Source organism: Rhipicephalus sanguineus, chromosome 1 (assembly GCF_013339695.2).
Source record: "Rhipicephalus sanguineus isolate Rsan-2018 chromosome 1, BIME_Rsan_1.4, whole genome shotgun sequence".
In the NCBI taxonomy this organism is placed as follows: Eukaryota; Metazoa; Arthropoda; class Arachnida; order Ixodida; family Ixodidae; genus Rhipicephalus; species Rhipicephalus sanguineus.
Window position 1 is genome coordinate 142,222,433 of NC_051176.1, and position 23,574 is coordinate 142,246,006.

At 48.1% G+C, this 23,574-nt stretch overlaps 1 protein-coding gene across 1 annotated transcript in view; it reads right to left on the reverse strand.

Annotated features, from left to right (window-relative positions):
- LOC119399288 (solute carrier family 25 member 35) overlaps window positions 1–22,724 on the reverse strand; it is an 82,925-nt gene extending 60,201 nt beyond the window's left edge. The window contains exons 1-2 of the mRNA XM_037666105.1: window positions 22,497–22,724; window positions 20,034–20,119 (exon numbers count right to left, since the gene is read on the reverse strand). The gene's annotated coding sequence lies outside the window, so the exon portion shown is untranslated. The remainder of the gene's footprint in view (window positions 1–20,033; window positions 20,120–22,496) is intronic.
- Window positions 22,725–23,574: the final 850 nt, after the last annotated feature.

Sequence of the window (23,574 nt, forward strand, 5' to 3'; positions counted from 1 at the left end):
AGACGTGGCTGAGGCGCGGCTAGGTCTCTTGGTTTCCGGGGACGTTGCGGCTTTACAGCTTGTATTTGACAGTATTAGCAAAGCGTAGTTCACGCACCGCTCCACGGGGATGCAACGTCCCATGACAGTGCAGGAAACTGAAGTGCGGAGCACTTTAGGGGCCTGGGCTGTTGTATGCTGTCATCCGTGCATCTCATGTCATCGCTTGTCGCCACACAAGCAAAACCATGTATAGCGTAGCCATGTATAGTATATCGATGTATAGCATAGCCATGTATAGCATGGCCATCTGTAGTATTCGCAATGCCCATAGACTGTCGCGCCACCAAGCGGAATTCAGGAGCGTCCTCTCGAGGAGGGTTAGTAGCTGACAAAATGGCAGCACTGCGTAGTCGCTCCCTTGTTCGGCTGTGCTAGCCTCAGTGTTTACGCGTTGGCGAGAAAGGAACCCTACGACTTTGCATGTTCCCTGCATCAGTGAACAAACCGGGCCCTCCGTGACACGAGAAATCTGATTCGTTCTTGCGAGACGCGAAGTTATCGTGAAAATACGTGGCAACTCGCGCTTTCAATGATAGCCCACAGTGTACACATTTCAGCTTCGCGAGGTTTTCTGTAGCCACGCAGGTTGGTTCAATGTTATCGTCTGTCATTTTCAGTTGAAACTCACGCTGTTTTACTTGCATATAGCATTCGTCAGTGTTTTTTGCAGTGCATCAATCCCATAGCATTGTACGCGGGAGGTCGCGCGGGCTCGCCATGTGCTCTTCTATAAGTGAGCAATCTCAAGTTGGCGATATACATTATAGGGCGTCTATCTTTTGTCAGGAAAGCGCTGTTACGAATCGTGCGACCTACGTTTTAGTCATTCGTGGACGCGTCCGCTCCACGCCTTTCGTGGAGCGAACGCCCTCAATACCATCCTTCACCAGTGTTGATTTCACGGCCAGCGCTGCGCCGCTTGTTTTTGTACGTTTGTTGATAGGTGGCAGCACACTGCAAGCGATTTGCTTGTTGACCGGTTTGAGAGCGAAATCAGCGAAATGTTCTCCGCGCCCAGACGTCTGTCTAATTGCTAATCGTAAACATGGTGACGCGGAGTGGTGGAAGTCGTTCGGCGGAGGAAATTCTCCAGATTGCTTTCAGCAGCGATGTTGAAAGGAACCATCTTGACGATGAGGATTTTTCACTGGACGTAGAAGGCTGTTAAAGCACCGAGAGTGACAGCGACGATGAACGATCAGCTGCTAACTGACGAGGAGCGACTTGCACTTCACGTCCCCTCGTGCGGTAATGTTCTTTCACGTTCGTAAGTCACTTTGATTGTATTTAACGTGTAATATCCTTGAGCGAGATCAAAATAAAAGCATAGTCTTTCTTGTGCATTGCATGTAGCGCAATTATTGTGGATATTATAGAGCGCCGCATGCAGCCAACACGCTCGAGCTTGATCAGCGAAACGAAATGGTTAGAGAGATGAAACGTGTAGTCACGGCCACAATCCACGCATCTAGGCTAACTTCTGTACTTCACCGGTACCTTCCGAACGGCATTGTTGTTCGACGAATGTTTCGCTACGTCGAAGTATTCGACGTTGCGAAAAGCATACGTGTGCATTCTTTTCGATATTCGTGTTTCGATCGTGCTGATCGAACCTGCAACATGCGAGTGAAATGAATGCACACGGCTAGAGTCTGAGCATGTCTGTGATACAAGCGCTACTGAAAGGGTTGTTGAATGCTTGTGTTCCGTTGAAGAAGTAACTCCGCGTTCCTGACTCCGCAAGTAATGACGACGGCGTAATATGTTTGCAAACCATCTCCACGTTAAACATGCGGTCCCGTTCAGCAGCGATGACGCTACTCGCTGGAGGCCTACTACTGCGGCAAATCCGTCACGCAGGCTCGGTATGTACTACCTCGGAGTGCCGTTCAGTTCATACGTCAATTCTAGTTCATGCAGTTTTCTGTAGCTCGCACAGGATTTCGCAAAGCATCGTTGACGCACGGTAACGGAAGTGAAATGTAACATTTCACACCGCAGCAGATAATTAGGTGGTGAGCACTTTCCGTGGCTTGGGAAAGTATTTTGGTCTCATATCCATTTCAGTGCAGCTCATGACTTCATCCGGTGAAAGTGGCACGGGCCGTGAGTTCGCACGTCCTATCTGTTCCTATGCTAACAAACGGGTTGACCCTCCTCCGGGCGCCATCTTGAATCGCACGGCGCGCCACCTATAGTTCGTGGGCATTGCGAATAGCACGGGGGCAGGAAAGGCAAGTGAGGGCGAGGAGTGATGTGAGGGTGAGAAAGTGGGAAAGGAGGAGGGAAGAAGGTAAAGTATAGCATAGCCACGTATAGTACAGCATAGCCATGTGAAGTAAAGTATAGCAAGGGTGGGAAAGGGAAACGATGGTGAGAAGGAGTGATGACGAGGAGGAGTGTAAGTAACGTTTTGTCCTTGCGGCGTCGTGGAATGAGGACAAAGCTTACTTGCTGAAATGCTCGCACGAATGCTCCGGGTCTCATTTCTGTCAGTAGCCGAAGCGTCTCGATTTCCGATTATACTGCGCTTTCTATACAGTTTCTTTGATTTGTCAACACAAGAATATCTTTTGCCGCCGTAACAAAATCAACAAAGGCGCAAATAAACTCACAATAAACGCACACAATCGCGTCTCCATGCGCGTCTCACACACACAAGGCAAGTGGACCTGGAAAATGCCATGCGTGCTAAAAAAAAACTGCACTATGTGCATTTAAGTAGCCGTAATACTTTTTTTAAAACCCGGTAAGCTCAGAGAAACTACCAGTTACGGTTTTTTTTTAATTCGCTTGCGGCGGAAACCTCAGGTTGTGCGCGGTTTGAGAAAGAGGGGTTTGGCTGCTCGTCAGTTGGTCTCGAAAACGTGGTCGTTTTGGCTCAATCAAAACGTGCAGAAATGTGTGGGGCAATAGATATTGTTAAGAAAGGCCTTGATATGCCAAACAAGCAAAAAACCAAATTTCGACTTTTTTTTTTATTTTACCCTACCCTGTGTCCTTAAAAGGGGCCCTGCAACACTTTTCCAAGTAGCCATGAAAGGGCTTCACTGAAGGAACTTATTGCATCACGAATCGAACGCCGCAAAAAATTTTAGAATCCGTCCATACGAGCGGAGTTACAAAGATTTGTCGCATGCTGTAATTGCTTGCTCTCTTCTCTCGCCCCGACGAAAGCGCTGGAAGCTAAGCCGGGGGGGGGGGGGGGTGGCACGGGGGAAGAAGGTACTTCACACGCGCCTGCTGACCTTGATCACATTTTCTGTTTTTTTTTTTCTTCGAACGCCTGGCGTACTTTCAGTGCGATCGCGCGCGCGCGCGGGCGCATGGCGGTTTCTCGCCGCGGCCGCAGTAACTTCCGAGCGCTACGTGTTCAAATTAGCCAATGGCACGGAACCTGCCTGTGACGCCGTAAACATCATTTTTTTTTTGTCGAGAAGCGCTTTTATTGCGATAGCAATTATATGGACAGTCTCGGCTGATTTTTGCCGTCGCCGTCGCCGCCGTCATGCTGCGTATATGTATAAGTATGTATATACACATGAATATCCCAAAGAAAAATAAACCAGAAAAATGCTTCCGAAGCGCGGAATCGAACCAGGCACCTCTTGCTCCGCAGCGAGTGGCGCTAGCCACTACGCCACGAAACGCAGATCCTCCACGTAACGGCGAGCGTTATATACACACCCCTTAGCGCTGGACGGACTCGGAGACGGCAGGCGCTTATAAGCGTTTCTTCATTACCAGCGAGATGGCGCGAGGAGCGCGTCGGCGAGCTCGCTCGCTTCTTATGTTTGCGCAGGGACAGCCTTGCCCTTCCGCTGTCTGCTCGCGCGGTTTTCTCGTGCTGAGGGGAAGAGGGATGTTTCACGCTTTCACCGTGATGTCCGCGCTCATGTTACGGAGCGTACGAAAGTCACTCGAGCTCAAGGGACGCCGCTAAACGAACAAACAGAAGATGAGCGCGAACTATCAAGTGTCACAGCTCGACACTTGAAGCACGCTAGTTTCTTTCGCTGCTTCGGCCGCCTTTGCAACAGGAGCGCTGTTCAAACTGAGAGATCCATTGGCGAGCCTCACTTCGTATAGCATTAGTTTCTTGCTATCGCATTCATTGCTTCGCCCTTGCGGCGAAACTGTGACTTTTTTAGCTGACTTTGCAAATTTATTGTAAATCACAGGCAGACGCGAGCCTCGACTACTGATCGGCAGCATTTTCTGACCATGCTGAAAAAGTGTTGCAGGGCCCCTTTAAGCGCGTACTATCTCCTATCGTACCAGCGAGCGCGCTGAAAGCTACGCAGGGAAGGGGGGTGGGGGGTGATCTACGCCCGTTTGTCAGCGCGTGTCAAGAACTTGAGGATTTTTTTTCTTTTTTTTTAACACGAAAGTGTTTTATGCCGGGGTCCACCAAGTACATCCGTCACGGATATGACGTTGATAAAATGGACGCCAACGGATGAGAAAGAAAAAAACCAAGAAAAAGATACCCGCTGGGAATCGAACCCACGACGTTGCGGCCGCGACGGCAAGCGCCCGACGCTCTACCCACTAAGCCAACTCGGGAGATGCTAGGCACGGCGCGAACGCGCCTTATATCTTTCACACATTCTCTTTCGCGGCGGGCGGAGCGGGGCGGTGCCGCCGTCTGTGAGAGGTGGAAAGAAGTAATGCTTCACGATCGACACTTACTAGCGCTTACTCCGAGATTGCACGTGATATCGGAGGTCATGGTTAAAGCGTCTCGATACCAGAGAGGTAGACTGGCCGCGCTGGCGTCGCCGAGGCAGCCTTGACGCAGTTACGTTCTTTGCCTTTGGATTCGTGTTAGCGTGCGTCGGCTCATCGGAGTAGTGCAGCTTCCACGTACACGAACGGGATTTCTCTGCCGCCGACTGCTTCAAATGCGAGAGCACCGACTAACAAAACTGCTGCAATATGCGTTGCAGAAAGGACGCGATTTCGACGGGCGAATGTAGTGCCTTGGTGGAGCGAGAGCAGCGCCTGCGAGACAGAGGCCAGCGGGACGCACGCGTTTGCGGCTCAGGCTACGAACCTCTACCTCCCGCGTTGCTGAAGTGCAGTGTGTGTTATGTATGCATGAGCACAGGCGTCGGCTACCCATTACTAGAAAGCGCACACCGTGCCGTTTCTCTCCTTAATTGACGACGCTTTGAAGAAGTGCATACCGGGTACCAGTGTTGATTATGAGCTTGTTGATATCATCCTTACGCGCGATTCACGATTCGCTGTGTCCAAATATATGTTCACACCGTCAGCTACCTCAACGGTTTTATCATGATCATGGGCGTTAGTCGTCGCGATAGAGACATGCTCTCAACATGGGTGCATCCACGTCAAACGGTGCTATAGCTGCCAAACACGAATAGACATTGTACAAGCTCTCATATATCATAAGCACTACTTCTGTGAAGACACGTTTCACTTTCGTGTTATACCGATTCCTATGACGGAGGGATCAGCCATGTTTTTTTTCTTCGAACGCTCGGCTTACGCAAGGGCTTACGTTCAGTGTGATTGCAAGAACGTGGCAGTATTCCGCGGCGGCCGCGGTAGCGACGCAACTCACGATGCTCAAATCAGCCAATGGCCGTGGACTTTGGGTTTATGGCGTAGTCATTTCGCTTTATGACACCATTTGCCTATAGAACAGCGAGTGATTTCTAGCGAACTTTGAGAATTAATTGTAAATTCCAGGCCACGTGCCGCGCTATAATGTTTGGCTCACATGTTCTCAGGAGCCTGCCTCGACTACCGATCGCCAGCGTTTTCTGACCATGCTAAAAAGTGTTGCACGGTCCCTTTAAGTACCTGCGTCGGTGACACACGCTGATTTTGTTCGGAATTGATCGGACCATTATGCAATGATCCGATCGTCTTGATCTTTAAGGTTCCGCTCTGTAGTGTCGCTTAGACGACAACGACGACGTGTACGTGCCAGCTATATACACAGGCGCCAGGCACTAGTGCGTCTCATTATGGGGCAATGTGTCGTCCGCGCCGCAAAACAATAAGATAACCGTGGTGACTCTCGCGATGACGTCACCATAAGGGAGCCGCAATCGATCGGTGCGCTTAGCGCGCAAAATTTAAATATGCACGGCAGAACTTTCAGCGTTCATTCAATAAAATGGTCACATTTTATTGAACACCTCTATAGGGCTTCGTGTTTCCATCAGAAGGTTCCTACCTGTTGTTTTCTTTAGAACATAAACTTGTAAAAGTTCTAAAAAGTACGTACTACAAATTCCACACGAATCCTGAAAACGACACATACAAGGCGATCAATGCAACACATGGCTCATTCAGTGGCAGAGAGTGAAACACGCGATTCCTTACGCATTTGCCTAAGACGACTCGAAGGCGAACGTCTTTTTCTTCCGAGTCGATTGTATAGATTCCTCCCCTCCAGTTTGAATGTTTAGCCTTAGCGACTCGAATGTCTCTTGTGATAGCTGCATCAGTTTCTTTCACTGCAGAGGCGTGGGGGATAGGACAAAACCGCCTTAAGCGAATTGACGACAGAGGTCTGGCGGAACGCTCGAACTTTTGTACACTCCGTTTCATACATCAGGTGCAACGCTACAGAGGCTAGCGAGATTTCTTACAGTGGATGCGTTCGCACCAAGAAATAGTTCTACGATTTTACCGCCCGTAGTAAGATATTGTTTACGTTCTCAGTCTGAGTAATATATGAAGGAAGATGCAATTGTGCCTTAACAATAAACAAAACCTCGTTATACGGCTGTCAATAAGGTGTTCTGGATAGCTTAGCGTCCCTTTGTTTTCGTTTTTGACGTTTGATTTGCAGCCCGTCGGGTTGCCATAATGTTTTCTACCACCCCCACACGCGCAGGCTTGTGCTCGGCTCGCACGAGCGTTTACCACGACGAACGTCAAGCGCGAGACGCGCGGAATTACACATTTCGCTGACCGAACTCCTTGCCTAGCTTCCACAGTGCTGCACCTGATGTGTGAAACGGAGTATAGTGGTGCGTACAAGCGGTCTACACCCTCTTGTACACACCAGTCTCTGTCCTCAACATTCGCATGTGCAGCCGTGTTTCTTACCAGGCTGAGCAGTTCAAGTGGATCAAGCTTAGTTCGCAGAACTTTGGTCGTTTTTTTTTTTTTTCAAGACACCTGGATGGATGCTGTCGCTTCTCAGCATCATAACTTGGTGTTCGGTTAGTGCAATGTTGTGATGCGGCTTCTTTTTTGGTAGGCTAGGCAGCATCAATTTCCACGGGAATTCCGTAATCTGTGAAACGATCCGGAAGTCTCTGTGGTAGGCTCTCAGGAAGTTGTCTTGCGGTGCCTTTTTCTGCGTACGTACAGTACACTCCGTTTCACACATCAGGTGTAACGCTGCGGAAGCTATGTATAACTCCGCGCGTCTCGTGGTCGGTTTTCGTCGTCGTAAACGCTCGCACGAGCCGAGCATGAGCCTCCGCGTGACGCGTCACGAAGGCCTGCAAATGAAATACCAATAAAAAAAACGAAAACAAAACGCTAAACAATTCAGCCGCATAATGACATCTGTATAACGGGGTTTGTTTATCTCTAAGGCACTAAACATATTCATTTATTACTCAGCCTAAAAACCGCGGCGGCCGCATTTGCGATGGAGGCGAAATGCTTGAGGCACGTGTTCTTGGATTTAAGTGCACGTTAAAGAACCTCAGGTGGTCGAAATTTCTGGAGCCCTCCCCTACGGCGACCCTCATAATCATATCGTGGTTTTGGGACGCCAAACCCCAACAATTATTATTATTACTACATCAGCCAAAGAAAAGAAAACAAAGGTCTATTCTGGCTGGTAAAAACATTAAACTATTTCTTAATGCGAACGCATCTACTGCAAGAAGTCTCGCTTGCACATGATGTGTGAAACGCAATATAGAATATAGGCACTCTATATTGTATATAGAATATAGGCAGGGACTCACACCGCAGGATCCGACACGTACTGCCGTGTGTCCCTTCGATGGTGTGAGTTCCCCGAAGAACCGTAGAACATGTGGCGGCAGTATTGAATTCATATAGGCGAAGGTGTACCTAATAACAATAATAATTGTTGTGGTTCGACGTCCCAAAACCACGATATGATTACGAGGGACGCCGTAGTGAGGGCTCCGGAAATTTTGACCACCTGGTGTTCTTTAACGACCACCAGAACCTAAGTACACGAGCCTCAAGCATTTCGGCTCCATCGAAATGCCGCCGCCGCTGCCAGGATTCGGTCCCCCAATCTCCGGGGTCATCAGTCGAGCACCATAACCTCTAGACCACCGTGGCGGGTTAAGGCGAATGTGTACAAGAGCGTTTCACACGACACAGTGGCTAGAAGACACATACAAGAGGTGAGCGTAGAAGAGGGGAAGGTTGAACATTGCCCGATGTACAAGAATATAACTTCAATAAAATGTTAGATGGGCCGGTTGGTGCGTATACGTAGATAACAGCGCAAGGAACGGGACATACAGACAGGCAGATAGACAAATGCGCTGACTACTAGACAAATATTATTGCGTGTGCGCAATAAAAACTGTGGTTTATAGTCGGAACTTCGTCAGTATTGGTGTGTTTAATAATAATAATATCTGGGGTTTAACGTCCCAAAACCACCATATGATTATGAGAGACGCCGTAGTGGAGGGCTCCGGAAATAGTATTGGTGTGTTTGTTCTGTTCCTTGCGCTGTTACCCAAGTCTTCTAGTGTGCACCGACCAGCCTAAGTTCACACTTTATTGAAGCACGAAGAAGCACTTGTCACTTGCTAACTCATCTACGCGAAAGACAACTCAATGTATACATGAACTGATCAACTCCTACGCCGATTTAATGTCGTCTTCTTATCAGAACATCACACGACGTCGGTCGATCGACGCTCTGCGTGTCTCTGCATCTGCAGCGTTCATCAAGGCGTGTGCACAAGTGTACCCACGCGAGATAATCAATACACGCCTTCTAGTCACTGAATGATATTGCAGATAAAGATGTTTAGTGTAGCAAAACCTAGCTAGAACACAACTATCTTCCCAGTCACAATAGTTTTCTTTTTCGGAGCAAATGAGAATTTACTGCAGCTATAATTCATCAATCCTCGAACCGAAAAGTTAAGAGGACACCTTATTCGTACATACGAATTGCACGTTTCTGGCCCATACACTGTGTGGGCTCAGTGGTGACGGAATTTAAACTTTTCGCAACATCCACGCTCCCAAAACGTTTGCGTTAATTCGGCTGTATGAAGATCATGCGCATTACCCCCAACGCGGTCTTTGTTGACCTGTGTGCTGCGTATGGCTTATCTAATGCAAAATTAATGAGAACTAACAGACAATAACGCCAAGGAAAGTACAGGGGGTGTTAACTGTAGTATTTAGAATATAAATGTGAAGAAAGTAAAGTGGACGAAAAGATGACTTGCCGCCGGCAGGGACCGAACCTGCGACCTTCGAATAACGCGTCCGATGCTCTACCACTGAGCTACGGCGGCGGTCATCCTCCCGTCCACTTTGTGGGGTATATATATGTTGATTTAAACCTAGGAGTGTTAGTCAGCGCCAATCGCAGCCATGGCGGCGAGTGTGGAACACTCTTTTCTTGCCTGTTGGCGTCACGTAGCACGTGATCATTTTACGAGCTGGCAGCTGACCAATAATCCCTCGCGTACTACCTGAAGGCATTAAGTCTGCCAGGACGAGACCCTCGCTATGAATGAAGGAAAGCAGATGATTTTTCAAGGGCTCGTATATCTTTGTTAGACACAATATTAATGAGAACTAACAGACAATAACGCCAAGGAAAGTACAGGGGGTGTTAACTGTAGTATTTAGAATATAAATGTGAAGAAAGTAAAGTGGACGAAAAGATGACTTGCCGCCGGCAGGGACCGAACCTGCGACCTTCGAATAACGCGTCCGATGCTCTACCACTGAGCTACGGCGGCGGTCATCCTCCCGTCCACTTTGTGGGGTATATATATGTTGATTTAAACCTAGGAGTGTTAGTCAGCGCCAATCGCAGCCATGGCGGCGAGTGTGGAACACTCTTTTCTTGCCTGTTGGCGTCACGTAGCACGTGATCATTTTACGAGCTGGCAGCTGACCAATAATCCCTCGCGTACTACCTGAAGGCATTAAGTCTGCCAGGACGAGACCCTCGCTATGAATGAAGGAAAGCAGATGATTTTTCAAGGGCTCGTATATCTTTGTTAGACACAATATTAATGAGAACTAACAGACAATAACGCCAAGGAAAGTACAGGGGGTGTTAACTGTAGTATTTAGAATATAAATGTGAAGAAAGTAAAGTGGACGAAAAGATGACTTGCCGCCGGCAGGGACCGAACCTGCGACCTTCGAATAACGCGTCCGATGCTCTACCACTGAGCTACGGCGGCGGTCATCCTCCCGTCCACTTTGTGGGGTATATATATGTTGATTTAAACCTAGGAGTGTTAGTCAGCGCCAATCGCAGCCATGGCGGCGAGTGTGGAACACTCTTTTCTTGCCTGTTGGCGTCACGTAGCACGTGATCATTTTACGAGCTGGCAGCTGACCAATAATCCCTCGCGTACTACCTGAAGGCATTAAGTCTGCCAGGACGAGACCCTCGCTATGAATGAAGGAAAGCAGATGATTTTTCAAGGGCTCGTATATCTTTGTTAGACACAATATTAATGAGAACTAACAGACAATAACGCCAAGGAAAGTACAGGGGGTGTTAACTGTAGTATTTAGAATATAAATGTGAAGAAAGTAAAGTGGACGAAAAGATGACTTGCCGCCGGCAGGGACCGAACCTGCGACCTTCGAATAACGCGTCCGATGCTCTACCACTGAGCTACGGCGGCGGTCATCCTCCCGTCCACTTTGTGGGGTATATATATGTTGATTTAAACCTAGGAGTGTTAGTCAGCGCCAATCGCAGCCATGGCGGCGAGTGTGGAACACTCTTTTCTTGCCTGTTGGCGTCACGTAGCACGTGATCATTTTACGAGCTGGCAGCTGACCAATAATCCCTCGCGTACTACCTGAAGGCATTAAGTCTGCCAGGACGAGACCCTCGCTATGAATGAAGGAAAGCAGATGATTTTTCAAGGGCTCGTATATCTTTGTTAGACACAATATTAATGAGAACTAACAGACAATAACGCCAAGGAAAGTACAGGGGGTGTTAACTGTAGTATTTAGAATATAAATGTGAAGAAAGTAAAGTGGACGAAAAGATGACTTGCCGCCGGCAGGGACCGAACCTGCGACCTTCGAATAACGCGTCCGATGCTCTACCACTGAGCTACGGCGGCGGTCATCCTCCCGTCCACTTTGTGGGGTATATATATGTTGATTTAAACCTAGGAGTGTTAGTCAGCGCCAATCGCAGCCATGGCGGCGAGTGTGGAACACTCTTTTCTTGCCTGTTGGCGTCACGTAGCACGTGATCATTTTACGAGCTGGCAGCTGACCAATAATCCCTCGCGTACTACCTGAAGGCATTAAGTCTGCCAGGACGAGACCCTCGCTATGAATGAAGGAAAGCAGATGATTTTTCAAGGGCTCGTATATCTTTGTTAGACACAATATTAATGAGAACTAACAGACAATAACGCCAAGGAAAGTACAGGGGGTGTTAACTGTAGTATTTAGAATATAAATGTGAAGAAAGTAAAGTGGACGAAAAGATGACTTGCCGCCGGCAGGGACCGAACCTGCGACCTTCGAATAACGCGTCCGATGCTCTACCACTGAGCTACGGCGGCGGTCATCCTCCCGTCCACTTTGTGGGGTATATATATGTTGATTTAAACCTAGGAGTGTTAGTCAGCGCCAATCGCAGCCATGGCGGCGAGTGTGGAACACTCTTTTCTTGCCTGTTGGCGTCACGTAGCACGTGATCATTTTACGAGCTGGCAGCTGACCAATAATCCCTCGCGTACTACCTGAAGGCATTAAGTCTGCCAGGACGAGACCCTCGCTATGAATGAAGGAAAGCAGATGATTTTTCAAGGGCTCGTATATCTTTGTTAGACACAATATTAATGAGAACTAACAGACAATAACGCCAAGGAAAGTACAGGGGGTGTTAACTGTAGTATTTAGAATATAAATGTGAAGAAAGTAAAGTGGACGAAAAGATGACTTGCCGCCGGCAGGGACCGAACCTGCGACCTTCGAATAACGCGTCCGATGCTCTACCACTGAGCTACGGCGGCGGTCATCCTCCCGTCCACTTTGTGGGGTATATATATGTTGATTTAAACCTAGGAGTGTTAGTCAGCGCCAATCGCAGCCATGGCGGCGAGTGTGGAACACTCTTTTCTTGCCTGTTGGCGTCACGTAGCACGTGATCATTTTACGAGCTGGCAGCTGACCAATAATCCCTCGCGTACTACCTGAAGGCATTAAGTCTGCCAGGACGAGACCCTCGCTATGAATGAAGGAAAGCAGATGATTTTTCAAGGGCTCGTATATCTTTGTTAGACACAATATTAATGAGAACTAACAGACAATAACGCCAAGGAAAGTACAGGGGGTGTTAACTGTAGTATTTAGAATATAAATGTGAAGAAAGTAAAGTGGACGAAAAGATGACTTGCCGCCGGCAGGGACCGAACCTGCGACCTTCGAATAACGCGTCCGATGCTCTACCACTGAGCTACGGCGGCGGTCATCCTCCCGTCCACTTTGTGGGGTATATATATGTTGATTTAAACCTAGGAGTGTTAGTCAGCGCCAATCGCAGCCATGGCGGCGAGTGTGGAACACTCTTTTCTTACCGTAGAGCATCGGACGCGTTATTCGAAGGTCGCAGGTTCGGTCCCTGCCGGCGGCAAGTCATCTTTTCGTCCACTTTACTTTCTTCACATTTATATTCTAAATACTACAGTTAACACCCCCTGTACTTTCCTTGGCGTTATTGTCTGTTAGTTCTCATTAATATTGTGTCTAACAAAGATATACGAGCCCTTGAAAAATCATCTGCTTTCCTTTATCTAATGCAAAGTATGTTCTGAGAGTTTGGGCTCCTAATTAACTTACTCGCTCCGTTGTTCTGTTTCGAGAAGCGCTGTATTGAAGAAGTAAAAGCACATGAACGCCATTGCTAGACGTCAAGCGTTGCGATGTTCATATTAATAAAACACTAGCAGATGTTTACCAGTGCGTATTTGATTTCCAATATCAGAATAACTGGCGGAAATGTCGCGCGCAAACGTGAAAAAAAGAAGAAAGACAATAAGGATCCGAATTAACGCGGAAAAATAAGCGCTTCACAGGCACGCAGTGCTCAGTTTTCATGGCGCACAGCTCGTCGCACTGCTCCATGAGAGTTTTATCTGCGTACGCAATAAGCAGGCGTTGTATATATGACAGACACTCGAACAGAGCCAGCTGTCGACAACATTTTTGTTTAAATAAGCAACGGAAGTACGTAAGCGAACGTAATAACAAATTTGCATATCATACGGGAAAGCATGCGGCAATTATGTCTGCTGCCAAAATTTCTAATTACACGCAAGTAAATAAATAAACACACGCCCCGAACATGTGTGTAGCACATAAACGGATGAATTCTTATTCTTGCTCAAAGGCGATACTTTAACGCGCGTTTAGATGTTTACCTAGTATGCAAGCTTTTAACAGAATTCCGTCCACATACAGAAACCGCTCAAAATACTGCCACCCATGGGAGCGGAGAAAAAAAATGTGGGGAAGCACCCTTCTCCCCCCACTCTGTATCCAAAACTGCGTCACCATATGCTTTTGACGTATCCCAAGTGACCTTTTAGTCTAAGTGCAGCAATGTTGTTCGTAATGAAACGTGTATGGAAAGGAAGTGGGTTGGTGGTATTACCTATTGTTTTGGTTACTTGCTGTATTGCATGTGGAGTGCGCATAGGCGTGCGCACAGGGGGGGGGGGGGGCGCCCCCCCCCCCATAATAACCAAAGATGGAGGCGCAAAATCTGCCCCATACATTGACCTCCCTAGTCACCTGGGGGGGGGGGGGGGCGCAAAATCTGCCTCGTACATTGTTTTCAAGGGGGGGGGGGGCACTGCGATGAACTTCGCCCGCCCCCCTGATGGTGAACCCTGCGCACGCCTATGGGAGTGCGTAATTTCTTGTGCGATCACTCGAAGCTTGCTAGCAGCTTCAGACCCTGAAAGGGGTACAGTCTCTTTCTTCCTTGCCGCCTTGAAGAGCTGACCGAGCAGCATTATTAGCGTTCGTACATCATCACGCCGCAGTGACTCAGCAGCCAATGAAATGGCATGTGGTATCCTTTCTCAAATGAAATGCGAATTAGGTATCTGATCTCGAATAGCAGTTGATCGTATGGCATGTATGCTGGCAGTGCATGCCTCTTTCGGTGAAAAGCCCTTCTCAGTTTCAATTCCTGTCATTCTTAACTTGTTAAGCGTAGCATCGCTTTTTCTTGCATTCGCTCGGCGATAAAGAAGTCTTGCCAACATTTAACGACACAGAGTGTGGACGGGCGAGCGAGTAAGCTTCGCAAAGCTGGTTACCCAGCGCATGTTGTTACAATTGTCCGCTTTAAGTGTCTAAAGGCCATCAAGGCAGGAGTGGAACACGCCACAAAGGTTCGGAATGAAAGCAATAACCAGACTCCCATGCATTTCCCATGCATTTTCAATGTAGTACATTGCATTCCTTTTTCTTGAGGGCGAAAAATATTGGGCAGACTGGGCGATGCCTGGACATCAGACTCAGAGAGCATCTCAGTTCTTTGAAAGGATCACCGTATTCCCGTTTTGCTTGACATTGTCGGCAATGGGCGATGCCTGGACATCAGACTCAGAGAGCATCTCAGTTCTTTGAAAGGATCACCGTATTCCCGTTTTGCTTGACATTGTCGGCAATATATGGTTGTGAACCCCTTTTGAAGGACATACAAGTGTTGTACCGGAACGCACTACGGTGCCTAGAGGTGTCGTGGAGGGTTTCTACATTCGAAAGAACGCTCCCACGTCCAGCCTTCTTTGAGTCTTCAAACTAGCTTTGCTTGCAGATAACCTCACACCTTTTGTTTCCCTATGATAAAGGCTTGAGTCTGAGCATGCTTTCGATGGAGGCGAAAATGTTTGAGGCCCGTGTACTTAGATTTAGGTGCACGTTAAAGAACCCCAGGTGGTCGAAACTTCCGGAGCCCTCCACTACGGCGTCTCTCATAATCATATCGTGATTTTGGGACGTTAACCCCCAGATATTATTATGAGCCTGAGCATGCGTCACTAATTCTCAAGCTTTCATATTTCACCGCTTTTAACCGCATCAAAGCTTTCTTGCTCAATTTAAATTTTAAGGGCCGATTAAGGCGTTCTTGCGTGTTGTTGTATTTCATCGCTTTGGGGGCCGGATAACGTTTCCCTACGTGACGATGTCGTTTTTGGTATCTGTGTTGTTTGATAAAGAGGCGCTAATTTGAAGTTAGCGCTCGCTTGCTCTTCTTTCTTGTGTCGTTCTCGTGTTGCGCTACTGCTCGAGTATGGTTAACGCGAGGCACTCGAATCTTGCAGGCATGTGTTTCAAAAAATGTGTTCGAAAATACTCAAAAATAAAGGAAATGTGATATTTGCTCGCTACACCTTCGGTGCTACTTTTTCTGTGGCGGCAGACACCTAACGATTACCAGGGACATTTAATTATGGCAATAATTACAGAAATCAACATAACTATTAATTTAGTGGAACAGGCGGTCGGGTAAAGTGGAAGAATTGAAGTCTTTCCTGCGAAGGGCCCCTAGCGGTATTGAAATTTCCAAAAAGCGGCCGTTCGTAATATTTGGGGAGAGACAAAATCGGACCAATTTCACTGGCGAAAGAAAAACCGAAGCGACCAGAATGACGTACGACACTGTTTCCGACAACGTGTCATTCTTATGCCTTCGTTAACCTACGTGCGCCACGCCACGGCCGTGGCCACGCGTGTTATCGTGGCAAGCGCAGCCCGAAAACCCACGAAGCAAAGTAAATCAATGGTTGATACCGACGCGCGCTTCCGGGCGCATCAACGGTACGGCTGTTGTGCCAGTTGCGCTCTACGGCGCTTCGGTTTCGCCGGTGAAACTGGCCGCTTTCTTTTTTTTTAAAGCAGCCGCTTTTTTCTTTTCTTTTTTTCTTGTTTATGAAATCTCAAATGGGCAATGGGCTCTTCCCAGGAAAGACTCCAATTTTTTCCATTTGACCCGACCGCCTTTATCGTCTAAATAAAATATAAATTATTGCAATTATTATATTTGCTGCCCTAATTAATGCCCCTATTCTTTTTGACATGTCTGCCGCCACAGAAAAAGTAATGCCGAAGGTAACGAGCAAATATCGCGTTTTGAGGACTTTCGGACACATCTTTAAACACCCGATATACTATGTATAACGCAGCGCAGTTCAATATGCCACGTACCATGACACTTCAACGCAGTTCGCTCTAAGAGAACAGTTATCTCTCTAAACTCACAAGGTGCTTACAGAAGCCGCCAACAATGGTCAAAACAATATAGAGATCGTAAGTGACGTCTTCCCGAAATTTATTCTTTTTGCGTTTTGTTAATGTCCACGCATAGGCGTGCGCACAGGGGGGGGGGGGGGCAGGGGGGGGCGCCCCCCCTAATCACCTAAGAGGAGGGGCGCAAAATCTGCCCCGTACATTGACCCTTCTAGTCACCTAAGAGGGGGGGGGGGCGCAAAATCTGCCCCATACATTGACTTAGTAGGGTGGGGGGTGGGGGGGCGGGGCGCTGCGATAAACCTTTGCCCCCCCCCCCCCCCCCGAACAGCATTCGTACATTGTCGTCTCATCCGCGAGTCATGCAGCTCATCACCAAGAGTAGCCAGTCGACGCGACGGGTGACATGAGCGGTAAAAGAACCGAAGGTGAGAAGACATTAAAAGAAATGAAGGAACTTCGTTCCGCTTGAGCCAACACAAGTGGTTTAAGCTATGCGCTATCCGCTGAGTGTCGGCCCGGACACCGTCTCTCACGGCAGTTTTTTCGAGCAGTAAAACAAAGCCAATGCCCCTTGTATACTAATCAATAATAATCGCGACCTCAACCTCTCGAAGCTACATGTGTTGTGGTGCTTATACTAGTGCTTATACGAGGTGCTCGAAGATGAATGACGAAGATCGATGACAGGCGCTGTTGGGCATGGACGAGGTGTGCGGTGCTTCTAATCCATCACTTAATTCAGTAGCAGCGAGAAAACGGTGGCGACGATAACAAAAGGAAGATGGTGGTCGTGTTTGCATATTTAAGAGAGGAAAGTTAAGGTGGTGGATGTTATGATCGATATATGGTTCCGGCCGCCGCTCTGCACGTACGTTGAGGTTGATTTCAGCACTTTCTAATGCCCACCGTGTGACCTGGCCGACATAAAAGTCTGTGCTAATCAACACGCGCGCGCACACACACACGCGCGCACACAATCAATCAATCAATCAATCAATCAATCAATCAATCAATCAATCAATCAATCAATCAATCAATCAATTTTTTTCACACAGCACTCACAGGCACTCGTCCAGGAACGGACCTAATTGAACAGGCCTTGGTCTTGTAGATACGCAACTAGGCACTTGATCCCTGCCGCGGCGGCCGCATTTTCGGTGGAGGCGGAAATGCTAGAGGCCCGTGCGCTTAGATTTAGGTGCACGTTAAAGAACCCCAGGTGGTCGAAATTTCCGGAGCGCTCCACTACGGCGTCTCTCGTAATCATATCGTGGTCTTGGGACGTAAACCCCCACAAGTTTTATAATTAGGCACTTGTGCAAGAAAGTCCGCGACCTTGAAATTGAAAACTTAATCTGAAACAGCGCGATCACCGGCCTGGCATGATGCGGGCGAAACTCCTGCCGCTGCATGGTATTCGTGACACAGGCTGTTCGCTGAAGCAGTGGACGCGTTGTGCTGAACTATGTATCACTTTCTCTGTAAACGTTCATCCCTTTCGCATCTACGCAGGCGTTGATCGACGCACGCCCGAAACACAGCAAGGCTGCGGGCCCCACGGTGTAACTTGAGGTGCTGGGCTAACTGAACGCATAAGAACGCAAAAGCCGGACACGTATAACAGTTACATTCAAGATGCGTTCGCCACCGCGTTCCGTGCAAGACTACATACATCGCAGGAAAAGCCACCTTGTCGTTTCTGAAACCGGTCCGTGTAATCCTATCTACACACCTAAAGCTTTTTTTTTCTATTTTATAATTTCCACTTTGCAAATTTCAGTATACATATTACGCTGAATTCGCAATGGTTTAAATTAATTTTTTTTCGCTCGAGTGGCATTGCCACATTTTTTATCGCAAGCGTGAGAGGGGGATGTCCACTATACAGTGTAATAATATACCGTGTGTAAACATCTCCAAACGCTCCCGCATCCCCACTGCACCTTCTAGTTTTAAATGCGAAGCATTTCTTAGGCAACCTTTGACACTTTGAGCGTTTCTATCTATCTATCTATCTATCTATCTAGCCGCCTACGTCTGGGTGCTCTCATGATCGCCTCCTGAACTTGGTGTACACCAAAATTGGCATGGGAGGGTAAGACGATTTGACGAATATGACTGTCCGGTCATGACATGAATGACGTGAAAATCCCGTCGCGTACGTCGTCAAACCCTTTCCTCCAACAAGTGTGGCACACACTCGTTTACCACGGGCCGCGGTGTACGGGTATGCGCCACAGGTGATTGACAGTTTATATCTACCCAGGAACGCCAAGAACAGGCATTAGTAATTTAAATGCGAGAGCGTTAAGAAAAACCGACGTCGGCAGCGTTGCCCTGATGAATGGAAAGAAGAAAATTTAGGACCCCAGCAGGAATCGAACCCAAGCATTCTGCGTGGCAATGAGGTATTCTACCACATGTGCCACGCCAGGTTTATAAAGTGGTTTGGAAAAACAGCCTATGCAGGCATAATGTCGGTGCAACGTCAATTGTGTTTGTGGCGCTGGCTATCTAATTTTACAAGAAAGCAATAAACACTACAAATGTACTACTACGATACAGGCGTGATATCAGATTAACGTATGTGGTTCCAGTGTTGGCTCCGCTTTTATAGCAGTCTAACAAACATTACATTTGTATTCATATGATTCAGCAAGCTCTATTGAAGCACTGCGCGACCCCGGTGGAATACATTAACGACAGTTACGTGTGACATTCACATGATTGCCCCATAAAGTGCCGAATGACTAAATACTGTTTACTCGGTGTTCCAGGTATATGCATATCACTAGATAGCGCTGTAAACTGGAAACCACATCTTGAAATGGATATAGGTTCCGTCCTGATGAAGGTACGGATTCATTTCGGTCTTTAAACGTTACTAAATTGATATTTTTCGGCCGCTTTATTCTCATCCAGTACGCAGAGTAACGTATAAAATGCCTAGAAATGTCAGAGAAGAGCTATATAGGACAACGAATGGTGAAAGTTTCAGCTCACCGTCTGGTGCCCTACTTTTCGTGAAGATCTCTACCAGCAACATTTCTGTCTTGCCGTGCTAGTGCGTTAGATACCCAGGTATACTATGTCCTGCCACTATTTTTTTTATGCATACCAGCAGTAGTTATCTGCTTTTTTGCTTCTTACGAGAATGTCCAGGTACTGATATCATCCAACCGGTATGGGCAACGACGCACGCCTTAGTATACATGGAATATATTGAATATTCATTTTCTGTAAACATAAGGCAGCCAGTTTGTTTCATCACAATATTTCCTTGTTGAGCATTACAAAAAGTGTAGTGGTTATCTGTTGCGTGCTTACATATTGATTCAGAGAGCATATTTGATACACATTTTATTGCCTCCACTTGAATATAGCGTCAGCCGACTGTCGTTCCAAAGCATGGAAACACTTTAAAACTCTATGACGTCTGTAAGATGTCCCCATATTGAAATCGTGCAGCAGGATATGCATGGTTAATTACCGCTTACATGTACGCACTCCGTCCTGGCGAGGTCTTGGTGGTCGCAGCTCGCGTCGCCGCGTGTGCCGGCTCCTCCAGTGGCTGGTGTCGAGGCTGGAGATAAGGTCCCGCATTCACAAAACGCTCTAATCGCTACAACCATTCGCAAAATGAAATTCCAGACAATCTTGATGATGGACACACACCCTTATATATATGCATCTGCGTGTGCGTCAGGCCCGTGGCCAGGAGGGGGGGGGACTACACCCCCCCGCCCGGAACTCTGGTGAAGTAGGTGTTTTTACCAAAAATAAATAATGAAAATAGGTGTTTTTTTTCAAATAGTCAAGGTTTTCAGCAAGTGCTCCCCCCCCCCCCAAAAAAAAATAAAAAAAATTCCTGGCTGCGGGCCTGGAGTGTGTATTCGTATGTGTGTATGCATGCATACAGACAAACAAGATTTCGATGGGGGTAGGAGGGTGGCGGAGGGTTATAAAACCTTCAACCCACCACCTGGCTGCGCCTATGTCGCGCCATCGTGCTTTGAGAATGATCGACTGTGGGGACACCGCAGTAGCCATCCGGAAAACCGCCAAACGTAAAGAGCATGTCACCAAGCCAAATGGTTCTCCGCCGTCAGAAGCCCCAACGACGGGGATCAGCCATGGGCCGTCCAGAGCATAGAGTTTCCTAAAATTAACTAGAGGGGACTCTGGCGCTGCGATCGTTCAGCTTCCATGGGAATGATGGGTAGTACACAAATTTGCCTAGTCTTCGTGCTTGCGGCTTCAAACGTACTTGTGGCTTTGTTTATTGCTATGTTTTGGTTTTCTTTCGGATAAAAGAATGGATCGTTGTGAACTTCGTGACCAGATTTGAATCGCTGAGCCTAAAGAAGTTAAAGTGGCGAAGTGAAACTGCTGACTTTTGCTGAAATTCGTTTTGCGACAAAGCAGATGCAGCCAACGCGGAGCTAAACGGAGCCGAAAGTACGAAGTTTAGACAAATTTGTGTACTACCCATCATTCCCATGCTGGCTGAAGCGTCATGCGTTGCAGCTCCCATAGACACTAGCGCCAGAGTTCCCTCTAGTAAGTATTGTAGGAAACTCTATGGTCCAGAGAACCCACAATGCGGCGGTCGCCTGCCCGTCCCAACGTGGGAGGAGCCCACTGCGCGCTAGTCGCGTCTCTCAGGACAGTTTAATAAAGTTGGCCAACCAACCAACCGGTGATGAGGTGTGATTTCTCTCTAGATTTCCATCCAAATTAAACTTTCCGGTTCACTTGCGGTTCGCCATCCTTCAAGGCTAAGCTGATTCCTGCTCCCTGCTATGGCGCTCTTCTCGTTGTGCCATTTTGTGCTACATACATGGTACCTCTTTAGAAAATGAGTTCTTGCGCAAGAACCGTTCATAAGATTACGTGCCCTCTAATCGTGGCATTGGTCGCACTGACGAAAGCTGCAGTGTCTTGCCAATGGAGAACGGCGCTTACGAGCTCTGTGAATTCGGCCTCGTGTCCTTACAGTGAAGAACGGCATCGATCTTTTCAAACGTTTAGCCTTCGTGAGCGAGGTCAAACGTTGCGTTTGTCCTTGTTGACGAAGGAATGTTCCAGCTTTTACTTCCTTATGCATTTTTAAGTTGGTAAGGGTCTCATTCTAAGCATACTCTGACGCGGTTTCTGCATATACATGGACTTCATTTTTGGTACCTCTCTCTCTCCCTTTTTTTTTTTTTTTTTTTTTGCACGCAGCTGCATACAGACCATGCAGAACACAGGCACATGGGTTGACTTACGTGTAACACAAAGAAGTACACAGCGTGTCAGTGTTGGTGTATTAGCACCTCGCTATTTCCAACCAGTGGCGCAGTCAAGGGCGGGGTTGGGGGTTTCACCTCCCCCCCCCCCCCCCCCCCCCCCCCCCAACCGGAAAAAAGTTGGCTACGCCCCAGTCTCCAACTCTGCATTAAACTCAGTACCGATATGGAGGGACGATTTGCGCCATTAACGTGGCAGTATGCTTTCCGAACGCCACCAGAAACATAAATGCGTCGGTTTGGGCAATAGCATGGTTGTGGTAAATTATGTGCATGCAGGTGGTGATTGTAAACACACGAGTAAGATAAGTTAACCACAAGTGGACGGCTCATCACTCTCATTTATTGCACTTTTGCGCAGTTCACAGGGGCACGCAGCATAATGTGATGCGCTGCAAATGATCAATAACAAACGGTGGTTAACGGGATATTCCAAGCTCAAGCACACGAGAAAAACAAGGAGGGACATGGCAGCGTTGGGTGCATTCATTCTCAAGGTACCGCGCATGACCAGCCACATGCCTGCTAGGAAAGCGATGCAAAGCAACTCGCACAGCAAATTTCGACGTATCAGTGCAAAACAAAACTTATGTAATTGCGGTGGGTAACGTTGCAGGGATATGCAAGCAGCAGGTGAAGCCAGAGCGTCAAAACTGCGCAGCAATATACCTTAGGATGTGCAGCGCATCCTAATGAAGGTTCGATGTAGGCTCGGTGAATGCACGTAGCATGCTTGGCTGGCCATGTTCGGTCAGTCAGTAGTCGCAGTGCGAGTTGAACTGGTGAACAAAATGCGACGTTATTTTTAGTCCAGAAATACAGCTGACCGCCGACAACACAAAACAACGGGCCAACGGGGTCAAAGCGGCCAAGAGCGGTGCGGAGCGGAAGGGTGCTGCCATCAAGTGACGAAAGGAAAAACTACATACACTTTCGGTTTCGGTATTGTGTTCGAGTTGAAGGCGCTGAGATGAGAACAAATTTGTCATCCATTTTCATCTGCCCGCGTTCTTGCACGTTGCAAGTTGTGCATTCACCATAATTATCACGGCAACACAGATACAGTAAGCTAGAAAATATGAGTAATGCACCGACCTACATGCGCCGCGCAACGCGCGCCTCGCCGCACGTGTCGCGCGACACCCCTCCCCCTTACATGGGCTCGAGATCTTGAAACTGCTGCTCCAGTCAAAGGGCTAAACGCTCTAGTCTTCGGTCCCTTTATCGTCTTTATTTTCTAGCACTGTACTTTAGTCACAACTGGTGTAGAGCGTCTCGTCCGGTGAGATGTTAAACCAGTTCGACGCGCGCGCCATCCACATTGGCCATGCTCCGGCGTGCAACGTACTTCTCCGAGATAGTGACCGTAGCGCTGTAGCGCCGCTGGTACTAGCAGCACAGAACGCGATGCGTGCGGTTTTATAAATCCTGGTACAACCTGTCACGAGTCTCGTAAAATCTCAGGCATAGGTGTGCGCAGGGTTCTCCATTAGGGGGAGGACGGGTGGGGGGGGGGGGGGGGGAGGGTGCGAAGTGTGTGAAGTTTCACCGCAGCGCCACCCCCCCCCCTATTCCCAACTCCCTCCCACTGACGACCGTAGGATCAGAACAAAGGGCAATGATGAGGTATTAAGCGGGGCGGCGACGCCCTCTTCCGCCGCCCCCCTTAATACCCCATAATTGCACTTCGTTCTGATCGTACAGTCGTCAGTGGGAGGGAGTTGAGAATAGGGAGGGGAGGGGGCGC